Source organism: Erpetoichthys calabaricus, chromosome 2 (assembly GCF_900747795.2).
Source record: "Erpetoichthys calabaricus chromosome 2, fErpCal1.3, whole genome shotgun sequence".
Taxonomy (NCBI): Eukaryota; Metazoa; Chordata; class Cladistia; order Polypteriformes; family Polypteridae; genus Erpetoichthys; species Erpetoichthys calabaricus.
Window position 1 is genome coordinate 220,929,191 of NC_041395.2, and position 14,302 is coordinate 220,943,492.

At 37.6% G+C, this 14,302-nt stretch overlaps 1 long non-coding RNA gene across 1 annotated transcript in view; it reads right to left on the reverse strand.

The window, feature by feature from the left end:
• Window positions 1-14,302, reverse strand: part of LOC127526667 (uncharacterized) — a 512,438-nt gene that overhangs the window by 215,354 nt on the left and 282,782 nt on the right. The gene's annotated exons all lie outside the window — the stretch shown is intronic.

Genomic DNA, 14,302 nt, shown 5'->3' on the forward strand with positions numbered 1-14,302 from the left:
CAGTTTCAAGTTGTGCTTCCCTTTGACTCTCCTCTGAAGAGTGACAGCATGGGATCCTCAAAGCAACTCTCAAAAGATCTGAAAACAAAGATTGTTCAGTATCATGGTTTAGGGGAAGGCTACAAAAAGCTATCCCAGAGGTTTAAACTGTCAGTTTCAACTGTAAGGAATGTAATCAGGAAATGGAAGGCCACAGGCACAGTTGCTGTTAAACCCAGGTCTGGCAGGCCAAGAAAAATACAGGAGCGGCATATGCGCAGGATTGTGAGAATGGTTACAGACAACCCACAGATTTCATCCCCCTGCTGCCTCCTATGCACCGGTATGTGGCAATAGAAATAGAAATATATATAGAGAGAGAAGGAGAGTGAGAGACTGAAAGAGAGAATATATTAAATGCATTTCTTCTCATCAGCCTTAATAAATTATTATTACGATTGGAAAAAAATGGTTGTCAGAACATATCATACTGACGATTATACTGAATATGTTTTTCATTAGAAATAAATGCTTTATTTATTAGAATTATTAGAATACACAGGCAGTTTGTTTAATATAGGTTTGTTTGTTGGTGCTGTACATGCTATGTTTCTTTCAATGTACTATTTACAGGGCGCCTTAGGTGCCATATGGATGATCCCCTAGACAAACCTGTACAGATGTTTCTGGGCTTTTATTAAATTTCCTTGCACTTCTGTGCAAAGCAAATAAATTTGTAACCTGATGATTTCATGATCAGCACTGATGTCTGTATATCACACCACACCTCAACAAAGTTTGCTAACGTTGTATATTGATAAGCTACCTAGGAAAAATAAAAAGAATATAGAAATCAATTTAGGTCTGATTGTGAAATGATGCATCTCCAGAGGTGGGAGAAGGTGTGACAGAGCCTGGACGGTGTTTTTTTTAACACTCTCCTTTGTTTGATGAGGATCAGAAATGCTGTTACAGTTTTGGTGTGGACATGACTAGCGAGTCAGCTGATTTCAGTTATATTAGTGCTTGGCTATGTGTCAATAAAGAGTGGCAGTACTGTGCATGGATGCAATTAGGTTGGCACGCTGGGACTTGCCTTGCAGCAGCCTTCTTCCCAAACATAATCTAAGACATTGCTTGTTTTTCACAAAATCTGCTAACTTAATTATAATATAAAAAGAGGGCATGTTCTGCTATGCATCTCAATAAAAATGGAAATTCCACTGTGAGACATAGTGTAGTGGTGTAATAGGCTAGCTCAGGTTGGCTCCCATCCTTGTGCATTCTCTTTACTGATGAATTGATTTTAGTTTAGATGTCACAGTGGAATATTCATCAATTCTGCTCCATTCACACATCCAGAGAGATGGTTTTACTTCCTGGTCTGGTCAGTATCTGTTCAGAGTTTGCATGTTCTTCCTATGTCCTTAAAAGTTTCCTCACACTTCTTATGGTAACTGGTAGCTCTAAATTGAGAATGTGACTCTTGTAATAAGCTATTGGACTTTTCAGGACTTGTTCCTACATATGGCAAGAATAGGTTGTGGCTCCCAGTAAAGCAAAAATAAGATTCAAAAAAGAGAGGAATGATTTCATTTTTTTTTTAAAAAGGAGAACCATGTGCATATTTCAAAAGTCATATGCATGCCTTCTGTCAGCCATTGCCGTTTTTGGTGTCGATCTAAAGCAGATGTGTTTTTATTACGGCTCCAGCTGAGTGCCTCTTTTCTCTAGTGCTTCGCACACAAATGCGAAATCTCTAAATTTCCCAACCTGAAAATGAAGACTAATTTTCCCCAAAAAGCTTGCTGGCTCATTAATGTGATGGATACCTCTAATTAATAAGCGTTTAATGAAGAAATCGAGAAAATGGCTATTAAATAGATCTCTCTTTTTTTTAGCTTGACAAATGAATTTCTCTTTGGAGATTCAGAGGGCATTTAAAGGGTATTCAATATAAACCATTCTTTTACATGTCTGAATTGTTTTAACAGGTCTGGCATTGGAAGGAATAATATTGCTTTTCAAGAAAAACAAAAGAATGCATATGCTTCCCTCCATACACTGAAGATTATAAATATTTTTTAAAGTGATTGTGGATGAATATACAATGATCTGATATTTATTTCCCTCTGTATCAAAATAGACAGACTTGTAATTAGTACATGTACTCTTGTATACTGCTTTAAACGATATACTCGTGTAAACCTCCATGTTCTTTAGTGAATAAAAGGACAACCTGGATGCTATGCATAGCATGTGAATGGTGCTATATAAATAAAATGAATTATTTTCATTATTATTATTTGGATGTGTTTCCCTCTGTTCCCCCTGGTGAATTACAGAACAGGCTACATTTGCACACCTTCTAATCCATGAACAGGTTGGTGTTGTCGCCGAGTACAGGAATAACAGGCTGTAGTACAAAATTAAAAGTTGGGACACCAACTGGGTCATCTGGTTAATACAAAGGTCCAAAGAAAAACGAAACGTCTTTGGCAGTGAAAGAAATAGCTTCTCAGTCATAACAACAAAGTATTCGGTTCTTAGCCATCAACTAATGGTGTTGTTTTTTCCAGCACTGTGTCTTGTTTATTGTATAGATCGGTATCCTTTTTAATCAGTGTGGTTCAATCTGATAGAAAGGAACTCAAGTGAAGAGGAGGATCAGAAAGGACAAGCAGGCCCTTGATTTTCATGTCACTTAGAAAACGGTCAGAACTTGTGTTCTCTGTTACAGTCGTCATGAGGACATCTGCTTTTAGATGAAGAACATATGCATTTAATTTGTAATCAGAGTGAGTCACACCTTGACAATGTCCCTGAGAAATCGGAAAATTTCTGGAATTCTGCATAGGTTATTTGCCGAGGACACTCCAGCCTTCTTCCTTTACCCCAAACACATGCAGAATAGGTTGGATGACAGTTGAAAATTTGCTTTTTGAGTGTGTAAGTGAATGTATGATTGGGAGGATTCCTACTTTACACTAACTTGTGCTGCTGGAATTGGCATTTGGTCTTCCACAATCCTGATTTAGATTAAGTAAGTTTAAGAATATCATGTCTTATAATCAATCCTGAAAAGGCTATAAGCTGAAAAATGTAATAAATCACAAGAAACCCAAAAAAAGGCAAAACAATATACCTACCTATTAGGACTATTGCTGGAGTCTCCTGTCGATCAGGTAGGATGGCTCACTGGTCTACCAAATTAATATCAGGCCCACCATATCTTACCTCTCATCTCTTTCTCCCTCTATCTCGATTGACACAATGACCTCTTCTCCTCCTTTCCTTCTGAGTACTTTAAGCTCCTTTCCAGCCAGGTTCCAGTATCACTAACCCTAATTCTGTCTGCTTTGTTAAAAACACAGCGTAGTCCAATAAGTTCTAGAAAGTTCTTCAAACCTCTTTTCTTCCATTCCTGGCCTCATTCTCCTTCTAAATAGATATTAAGACATCCATTAAGTCCACTAGGTTGTTTCTCCATTTAAGGTATGGATCATAAATTGCCTGCTGGGGTATTCAGCACACATGCTGGAAGGACTGCCTCCTCGTATCCCCTTCTGTCCAGTTACACCATATGCAGTGCCTCTCCAGTGTCTCTCAGTGCTCCGGAGACTTTACACAAGACATTAAACTGTCCAGTGCCGCAGATGTCCCTGCCCTGGCAGCCACTTGTTTCCTTTCTGAAGAACAGTTTCCATATTTGTGCTCACTAAGGCTGTATTTATACAATATCCATTTTGAATGTTCTAATTGTGTTCCAAACTACATTAAAGGATTATTATTTATGCAAATTCTGTCAAATCTGGCTGTAATCCGAAACATGGATTAAAACTTCAATTGTAATAAATTAATTAAACCAGACAGTTTAAAATTCAGAACTCTTAAATGCAATAATAAGATTAATTTGTGCATGTGATGCAATGTAATAATGTTCAGATTTCTAGGATTTTAACTAGACATTGGAATAAAGATGAAATGATTTGGTATTATGGTTGCATTGCTGTCTCACAGTTTCAGAGTCCTGGGTTTGAATTCTAGCCTGTTCACTATGTATGTGGAATTTGCACATTCTCACTGTGTCTCCGTGTACTCTGGTTTTCATCCCATACTCCTAATCAAGTAGATAAGTTTAATTATGGAATTTGGGAATTGTGTGAGTGTGGTGACCCATCCAGGGGCAATTACTTTCTTGACCTATTGCTCTAGTCCTTTGGATGAAGCCTGTTCAAATAATGGAGAGAAGATTGACTTGGTATTACCTTCAAATCTAATGACTACATAATTTTTATTTTACTTTGTTAATAAAATATGAGTTAATGTGTGCCCCTTCGTGAGACAATACGGCTGCATTTTCTGCTTTTCCCCCTGCCGAGGATTCTGCCCTGATGCCCCTTAGCAAAGAAAAGAACAGCATGAAATTCTGCTGCTTTATACCTCTGAGGAAGAGAAATGGCTTGTGTTAAACTCATTGCGCAGCACAATGAATATTGGCAGACTCTTTTTCGGTGTGACTGTGAGAGCAGGATGCCAGATTAGTCGTGTGTTTTATGTTTGTGTTAATTACCTGCCAACAATAAATCCTTTTCCTTCACAGGAATTATAGATTTTCATTTAAATGTGCTTATTTTGTGTTGAACGAACCACATCGGTAAACTCAGAGGGCAAGGTAAGATTCCCTTATTGCTAGTTAAAATGAAGCTTGACAGGATAAATCATGCAGGCAATGCATCAGGAGCATGCACATTTTAAAAAGGCGTATGTTCAGCAGTCCTCAAAATCACTTCCAGCAAAAGCAGTGGTTCAAAACTGGATAGTTTGAGCACTTGGCAAAATGAGCAAAATCGAAGAAAAAAAATAAAACGTATACTTTATGTATAGATAGATAGATAGATCTATACATCTCCCATCCATCCCTCCATCCATCCATCTGTCTAGTAACTAAACCTATTTTATCCAGGGTTGGTGTCTACTCTTTGTCCTGTGCTTCCTGAATGAACCCTGGACTAGATAGATAGATAGATAGATAGATAGATAGATAGATAGATAGATAGATAGATAGATAGATAGATAGATAGATAGAAACTTTATTAATCCTGAAGGAAATTGCAGGGTCACAGAAGCAGGCAAAAAAGGCACAAATATACATATAACATGAATGATAATAATCTCAAGTATGCTTACAAGATACAAATTCACATAGAACAATACTAATTTATCCTTCCTGGTGCATCACAGACATTTTTAGTAATGAAATGCATTGCATTTATCATTCCAACAGATGGTGCATCACAAACATTAACACTGCTTTTATGGATCCCATATCAAATGGCATATAACAGAGACATATGCATTGCATTGTGCCCTTCAAACCTTAACATTGAGGTCTACATTAGATTTCAAACTGTCTTAGACAGGTAGCACATTTAGTGTCTTATAATTAAATCAGTTATCGTTTACTTACATACATGAACACAAATAAACAGCAATTTCAGATTGACATAAATGAGAATAAAAATCTGCTAATACTATAACTGAGATGTGGCCATTATCCATGTTAAATAATTAATTATTTTCACATTTTATTTAAACTGTCTATCAGAAATCTTTGTTACCTTCATTAAAATAAAAAAAACAAAACTCAGAAATAAATTAGTTTTCTCTTATACTGATATTTATGCAAAAAAAAAATTAATGTTCTCTATAAGCTCTTATATAAACAACTGATAGGTAAGACTGAGAAATAGCTATAAACCATAGAACAAGATCAACCTACAAATGATACAAAAGGGAGTGGTGGCCTTTTCCTCCAACTCAATATTGTTCCTCCTTCAAGTTCACATGTGGAAACATTCCATCAAGTGTTAATTTTGTCCTTGAACCCGATGCTGCCAGGTAGTCTCTGGCTCCTTACAACCTAGAATTGGATTAAATGGCTTTGGCCATTTGATGCTGTTTGTTTTTCTTCAGGTGTAACTAAAGTGGTATTTTTTGGCCCAGTTTTGTTCCGCATTTGCTTACTCTTGGAAACTTTATTAGAAAGAAGGGTAATAGTTGTGATGTCAATACGGAGGACATCCACTTTAACTAGCCTTAGATTTGGACCCATTAAGTAGTCTTTCAACTTTATATCTCATGTAATGTAATTTTCTAAATTGCTTAATCCAGACCAGGGTCTTGGGCGTTGATGGAGCCTATCCCAGCTAGCACAGGGCACAAAGCAGGAACCAATCCTGGACAGGCACCAGTCCATCGCAGGGCGAACACACAAACACCAAACTAGGGCCCATTTAGTATAGCCAATTCAACAAACTTGTCTTTGGATAATGGGAGGAAACTGAAGCACCCAGAGGAAACCCCCTCAGACATGGGGAGAACATGCAAACTCCATGCAGGGGGGACCTAGGACATAAACCAAGGTCTCCTTACTGCAAGGCAGCACTGCTACCACTGTGCCACCATGCTGCCGTCACCTTTATATCTTACTCTCAAATACATTTCAAACTTAACACTTTTAATAGGGGATACAATTTAGACTGTACAAAAGTTTGATCTCTACTCTTTTCACTTGACGTATTTTGTCTTATCACAGGTGTTGTATTTGATCAGAACTGACCTGTTGACTTCAGATAAAATACTGTTATAGATAGTACAGGTTGGTGGTGTGCTTACTGTGACTAACTCACAGCTCCAGAGTTTGCATGTTCTCCCCATGTCTATGTGGAGATTCTCTTTACTACTACAGTTTTCCTCCCCAGAAAATCTCAATTGAGCTGTTTTGTGTGAGTTTGGATTGATACGTTTGTTTGTCACCCAGTCTAAGGTGGTTAAACTGGACTAAGCAGGTTTGATAGATAGATAGATAGATAGATAGATAGATAGATAGATAGATAGATAGATAGATAGATAGATAGATAGATAGATAGATAGATAGATAGATAGATAGTACAGTCAATCTTTCAGCTTTGAACCTGATCGTTAACAGACTCAGGCAATGCACAAGCCCATCTTCATAACCAGATGATTAAATTATTGCAGTTGTCTCCTTAGTAGTCTTCATAAACTCTCTTAACACACAGTAAACTGCAGTTGGTAAAAAGTGACAAAGCCCATCTTTAAGTCAGGTTAGGATTGTGATCAGGACTGTCCATTCTTCACTGGCTTCCCATGTCAACAGCAAAAATTGCTCTTATCACAGACTAGGTGCAGTCCATTAGCTGTTTCATGGCTATGACTATGTTTAAAGGGCTTATGGGAGTCGTAGTCCAGTTTCCACTATGACCTGAAGCCCTGCTTTTTCCTTCCTACCTTCTGGCTTTTCTCATGTTTTTCTGCTTAATAAATGAATGGATGCAATGCCATCTTCTAGTTTTTAATGGTAATAAAGATGATAAAATTCATAGAAATGGCTCAATCAAGTCCTGGCCATTTAGATGAATCGTGCTGAAGGTTTCACTTTATTAAGGAACCATAATTTTAAGCAAAAAACACAGTAGAAAAGGTTCTGATACCCCCACCCAATGGTAAGAAGTAGATCAGGTAAGCTGAGTTGTAAATGTATTTTAATACATTCTTGTTATTATAGTACTTTAGAGTGGCAGGGTTTTGAATGTTTGTTGGACGTGCAAGTAAGAGTTTTTTTTTACTGTTCTCTGTATACATGACACTGCTACTACTAGAAAAAAATTCCATGACATATCACCCTCATACAGTATCTACCATTTGTGACACATTGATACCTCTTTAACAGAAATGTAAAATAACAACACAAAAACCCTGCTACACACCTGCAGAGCCTGAAACTCAGAGGAAGTTTAAAGTTCATGGAGCCTACCACTCATTCATCACATTATCCAAGAGACAGCTCATCTGCTCCAGTTCATAGCCACACAAAGGATACAAAAAGAGAACAGTCAAGTAGAGGGACATTTAATCTTTCTGAAAAAAGTCTCTGTGTACAATAGGAGGCTGCCACATCATTCTGGAATCAGGATCAGCAGAAGATATCATTCAAGAAGGACAAGCTGGATTCAGAAGAGGATGATCATATATTAACCAAATACTCACCCTAAGGCAAATTCAAGAGCAGACCAGTGAATGGTCACATTCATTAATTTTGAAAAGACATATAACAGCATACACTGGGACATCTCAAGGTGGTATGGTATACAAGTGAAGATCATTAACGTCATCAAGATCTTGTACGTGGATCAGATGACAGAAATCTTCACTGTGTAGTTTAGAATTAAGCAAGGGTGTATCCTATCTCCATTGTTTTTCATTCTTGCCATGGATTGGCTCCTGAAATAAACAACAGTCGATAGTCGCAGAAGCAGCCAATGGAATATGACATCAGTGCTAGAAATCTTGGACTTTGCTGATGATATTGCCCTACTGGCCAGTCAACATCAGGATATTCAAGAGTAAACATAGAGAATCTCCATAAGAGTAAGCAGTACTAGCCTCAATATTAATATAAGAAAAACTAAATACATGAAGAAAAACAAATACGTTGAGAAACCACCATTGTGGAACAACCAAACCATTGATGATGGAGAGGAGTTTACATACACTGGGACAAAAAAAAAACTATAGATGAAGGCAGTAGAAAAGTAGTAGATGGAAGAATTGCTAGCGAAGCATTCACCACACTGAGACCTGTGTGGAAGAACCAAAGCCTGATCTTTAACATCAGGTTCTGAATATTCAAATCAAATGTGCTCAGTATCCTGCTCAACATCTCAGAATGCTGGATAATGACACTCCCAAAAACTAGATGTTTTCCAAATCAAATGTCTCAGATGCATTGAGAGAATATTCTGGTCAGACTTATCAACTAACACGTAGGTCTACTCTCAGTGGTTGTCAAGATGAGGAGGTAGGAGTGGCTGGGATATGGTTTTCATATGCAACATGAAGCTCTATTGAAGGTCACATTATATTGGTCATTGCAAGGAAAGCGGAAAAGAGACCATCTTAAAGAGACATGGAGCAGAACCTTGGGAAAAGTACTGGAACTGCACAATCTGACGTGGACGTAGGTGGCGAAGAAGGTCATAAATTGATTGTTGTGGAAAGCCCTTCTGGATGGCACAATGAGACATGATGATTAGTTCTACCCAGTAGCATATATTGATATTTCATCCTTACACTCTCAGAGAAGCATCCACTGGTTTTATAGAAGGTCCAAAAATTCCAACTCCTCCTACACTCACCAGTTCAACCACAAAACATCTCCCCATAACTACAATAGCAGTCTGGACCCAGAAGGTAAGAAGGGCAGGTTCCCCAGCTGAAAAAGTGAGAGGGAAGAAACTCTGAAGCTTCTGCTCACATCAAAATCTGTTTGAAATCTAACCAGCAATATTATATAGTACACAAGCCTTTTACAAACCATGTTCATATCATGAAAATGAATATTAAACAATGATCAAAAAGAGCTCATTGTGCGTTTTTGTTCATAAGCTAATGTCAAAGGCAATTGGTTTTTTAGCTTTTTGCAACAGTCAAATATTGTTGTTCCAATAAATACTGATTTTTCTTTATCTTTCATATAAATTAAGTATGACTAGGGAGTTCCTGATAGCTTCAGGAAGCTTGTCTCAATGAACAGGCTTTCATCCCTTTGGAATTACTGTGACCCTTTGGCGGTTTCGGCCAGCTGAGAACAGCAAATGAGCGCCTGTCACCTCCAGGTTTACCCAGAAGTATAATGGAATTGAACTGTGGTGGCCCTCTCCCTGGCATTTTTGTGACCTTCAGTCTGTGAGACCATGCCTCCATCACCTGAAGAAAGATGTCTGCTTGCTGTCAGGCTGCAAATGGAGCTGATTCTATCAAGTTATGACTCTGTGGGCCAAGCTGGTGCTGGGGTCAGGGCTCTGTGACGCATTGAAGCTCCTCACTCACTGCGGCGGCAGTGCTAGACAGTCTCATCTTGAGTCTTCCACTTATGAAATTGCCTGACATTCTTATTCTATTCCTTTCACTTCTGCAAATCCTTTTTTATTTCTTTTTTCCTTTAAAGCCCCAAATAGAAGATGACTGGCTTTGTGTCTGAGCATATGTCTGCAGTGAGCCAGAGGCAGAAGTACACAAGTGTAGTAATCTTGCCGGAGCACAAATATACATACTATGACAAAGTGGAGGTTTTAGCTTCATTAGTCAAGTGCATCTTTTCTTTCTGTAAACACAGATTTCAGTGCCGGCAGAGTTTGAGATCTTGTATGTGACTGTGACAAAAAAAAAAAGAAACATCAAGGTCTCATCATAGAGTAAACAAAAAATATAATAAATAAATAAATATAAAAAAAATAAACAAAAAGCTAATTTTTCCTTTCAAGGCCACTACAAGTCTCTATCATTCAATCAATCTTTATGCTTTCGTAAGCATACAGATATTTCAAAAATATTGTAAGTACAAACAAAACTCATATAAATACAGGGTATTAAGTCTTAGTGAGTAGACACTACACAAAAATGATCGGCCTTTGTCATATGTCCTTGCCAATTTTAGTCAAATAATTACCTTGGTATAACCAATTGGTGGCTATTTAGTATACCACCAAGATGGCACAGTATAGGAAAAACTACCATAAGAGGCCTGCGGTGGGGCAGTTAGGAGAGAAAGCCAAAAATGGTGTTAGGATTATGCTTAGTATGTGGTATTGATTGAATGCAAGGGCCACTAGAGGGAGCTTTGTTCGTCATGCATACTGGGTGGCACAGAAGGGCAGGGGCATCAGTACAGAAGGGAATGAATTTCATCCATTGGCAAAGGATGCTAGAGGCAGTGGTTATTTGCCACAAAGCAAATCACAAAGAGAAGTCAATTAACGAAATTGAATTTAAAAAGCTAAGAAAGAATGCTATTACTTAAAAGCAAAGAGGACCAAAAAAGGAAAAAGTTTCAAGATTCAAGGGAAAATGCTAAACTAATAATAGACTAAACAAGTTAGAAAATGTATGTATGGCATAACATTTAGGTGCATTCAGAGACTTTGTCTACTGTTTTGAAATTTTGAGCATTTGCATTTTTTTAGTTAGTTACTTAGAGTCTGTTGTAACATTTTTGTTTTTTATATATTTTTATAGCAGTGAGTCATATGCAAAAATAACAATGATAATAGAATGCAATTACAAGTATTAGCAAACAACATTAACATTGTTTTTAACAGCATTTTACAACGTGCTTTAAAATAAAACCAAAACAGGCTTGAAGTGGCTCAATAGCTTTCAAGACTGCAGATTCCAAAGATGTGCTGTTGTTAGTTGTTGGTTGTGGGGGGGTCTATGACCACCTGTAGTTAAATTTCATAAATGTAATATTTTTGAAAGACATGCCCAAAGATTTAAAATTTATTTAAGCTGACAAAGAAAGATTGTGGGCTGTTTCAGACCGTGATGGAGAGACCATGATGGCCTCATTTATATAACTTTGCATGGATTTGATTTTGAAAATATGCACATGCCAAAAAACAAGAAAAATGTGTATACTACAACAAAATCAAATTTATACAATCTGGTGTATGTATTGTTCTACGTAATCTACCTTTACAAATCACAGTCAACTTGTAAATATGCATTTGCGAATGCACCTCAATACTAATCATACATGTGCAATCAAAATGCTTGAGACGTTCTTTGGTTAGTAGAGCAGCCTCCCTCCTCATGCGTCAAGACCCCGCCACCTGCATTCAAGAGCATCTGGATGCACTGTACAAGATCATGTGTGGAATCTACTCTGGCATCCAGGAAATGCATAAGGTGCCCGCGTCTGAGCAGGTAGCTACTATATCACCTGGCACTTGTAATGTAATGATGACTGGTACAATGAATACTATAAAACTTATGAAAAACTAAGGGTTCAGCCAGTTACCTTACCAGCAAGCCAGCCGCCATGTACTACACCATCATGTCTACCAAAGCCAGTTTGCCGCAAAATAAGTGAATCACAGGTTGACCATGGCCATAGAAACATGATGTTTGTCAAACTCATCTTGGCGTCACATATGACTTATGTGTCAATGGAATGTAACAGTTTACGGTTAATAAAAGCAGCTTCATTCTCATTAGATGCCCTTATTGCAATAGGAGTGTAGTAAAGTGTTGGGATTACATTAGGAGAAATGGACACTTCTGTAAATTGCATTTTTATGTTGGCAAAAATGTTGTGTTTTATGTATGTACACCCAAACCACACGAAAACTGGATGCAGCATTTTGTTGGTCGGTTAAAGTAGACATGATGGAGTGAGGATTAGCTGAGATATTCCTGACCTGTTGGCCTGTACCTTGAGAATTGCCAGCAGGTAGCCAACATAAACTGACAAGAAATCAAAAAACGTCTTCATTGCAAACACTCAGCATTGGCCCTTTTAAAAGGGAACTAAAATAGAATCTGTACATCATATTCAACACTTTTGATTTTTAATATGTTTGTCACGTCCACTCACATTATAAAAACAACTTGGTGATATGAATTGTTATATGCGCAAGTCGTCATTTAGCTGGTCTTGCTGCATTTCTCTGCTTGATCACTATTTGCACATATACTGTACTGTATTTATAGGCTAGGTTGAATGACTGGCAAGAAATTATAGCCTATTTGAGAAAAAATAATTTTTACTAATGGATTAATCTTGTGAACCTGAGGCCCAGAAAAATCCAGCCTCACAGAATGGTTAATTAAATCATGAAAGGAATGGCAAAAACTGCAATAATGCTTTGTATTTAATCATTAGATAGGATGATTTTGTTCTGATGTACGGCGATTACATTATATCACAAATGGTAACGTGTTTGAATAAAAGTCAACAGCTGTGTTGTCCCACCTGTATCTTTTTTATCTTGATTTTATATTTTATTTATATTTTGCGGTGGATGGCTGGGCACCCTTACCCGGCTGGGACACATTTGTAGTGGAAGGATCAGGGGGGAGAGAGCATGCATAGGGCATTATCTCCCCTGGGATGCTAGATGGCAGCCCCCCTGCAATGCTGCAGTGCTACGGATTCCCACAGGGCTTCATGTGAGATGGAATTCTGTTACTCAGCCTTATTGGGTTCTATGGGCACCACCAGGGGGTGCTACAAGGACTGCTGAGTCCTATTTCATAGGGCACCAACCTAACCCAGAAGTGCTTTAGAAGTCGACCCAGAAGTCCACTTTAACGGGATGCGGAAGTACTCCCTGATGCTGTATAAAAGGAGCAACCTCAGTTTATTCAAGTGACAGAGTCAGGAGGAAGGAGATGAAGGTTACAGGAAGGAGTGGAGGCAGAGCAAGAGAGAGAGAAAAAGAAGAAGAAAAAGAAAAAGGGCATTACTGAGTGCTTGTGATTTGTACTGTCACTGTGGTGTGGGAAAAGATTGGGAAGAGCTTCCCACCAAATAAAAGCCGTGTGTTGTGCTGGAAGTGTGCATGTGTCTGTCTGTGTCGGATATGGGCATCAGGAGCACCCCCTTCAGGTCACAATATATATACAAAAATATAGTGAAAAATAATTATCGATATTATGTAAAGGATATATAAACCAAAAATTGTTTCTTCTTCCACCACATGCAGCTAACATTGTTTGCATACCTTTCCAACATTATTCCCTTATTAATATACTTCTTGAAAAGTGCATTAGCTTCGTGGAGCTCCTTAGAATAATTTATTTTTGAAAGAACTGTTATTATTTAAAAAAAATCAAATTCTACACTAAATTTAACATCTCATTTCATGTCAACAATAACCAACCTACAGTATTTCTTATGTACTAAGATGTGCATTTATTTTAAGCCTAATAACATCTTTTGACTTCCAGTGGATTGTTCTTTATCAGTTTATATGTCTGATGTGATTCTGCACAATTACTTGGCCTGGAGTTTAAGATTTTCATTCAGATTCATAAGTATGTTATTAATATCCTATAAATGTCTCTGTTTCTATACATGCTCTCATGATAACTGCGTAATCTATTTCAAGAAAAAAATGAAGGCCTCAATTAGTACAAGTATATATAGTTTTTTAAAATCATTTAAAATATTTTCCTGCTATTCCTGGCAACCCTAAATTACATTAATTGGTTTCAGAAAATGGATGGAGGAATGAATTTCGTGCAATAGGTTACAGCCATTACTAATGTTAAATAGCCAGAGTGTGGAGTTCTGAAAGCAGTATCTCCTGGACCTTTGGCAAGAAGAACCAAGCAGCAATCCAAAATTTCATTAATGAACATAAAATAATTTGTGAGGAAGTGTAATGACAGTAAGAGAATACAAGAGATGGAGGACTAAAAAAAAATACAACCACAAAACTAATGTGTATTGTCA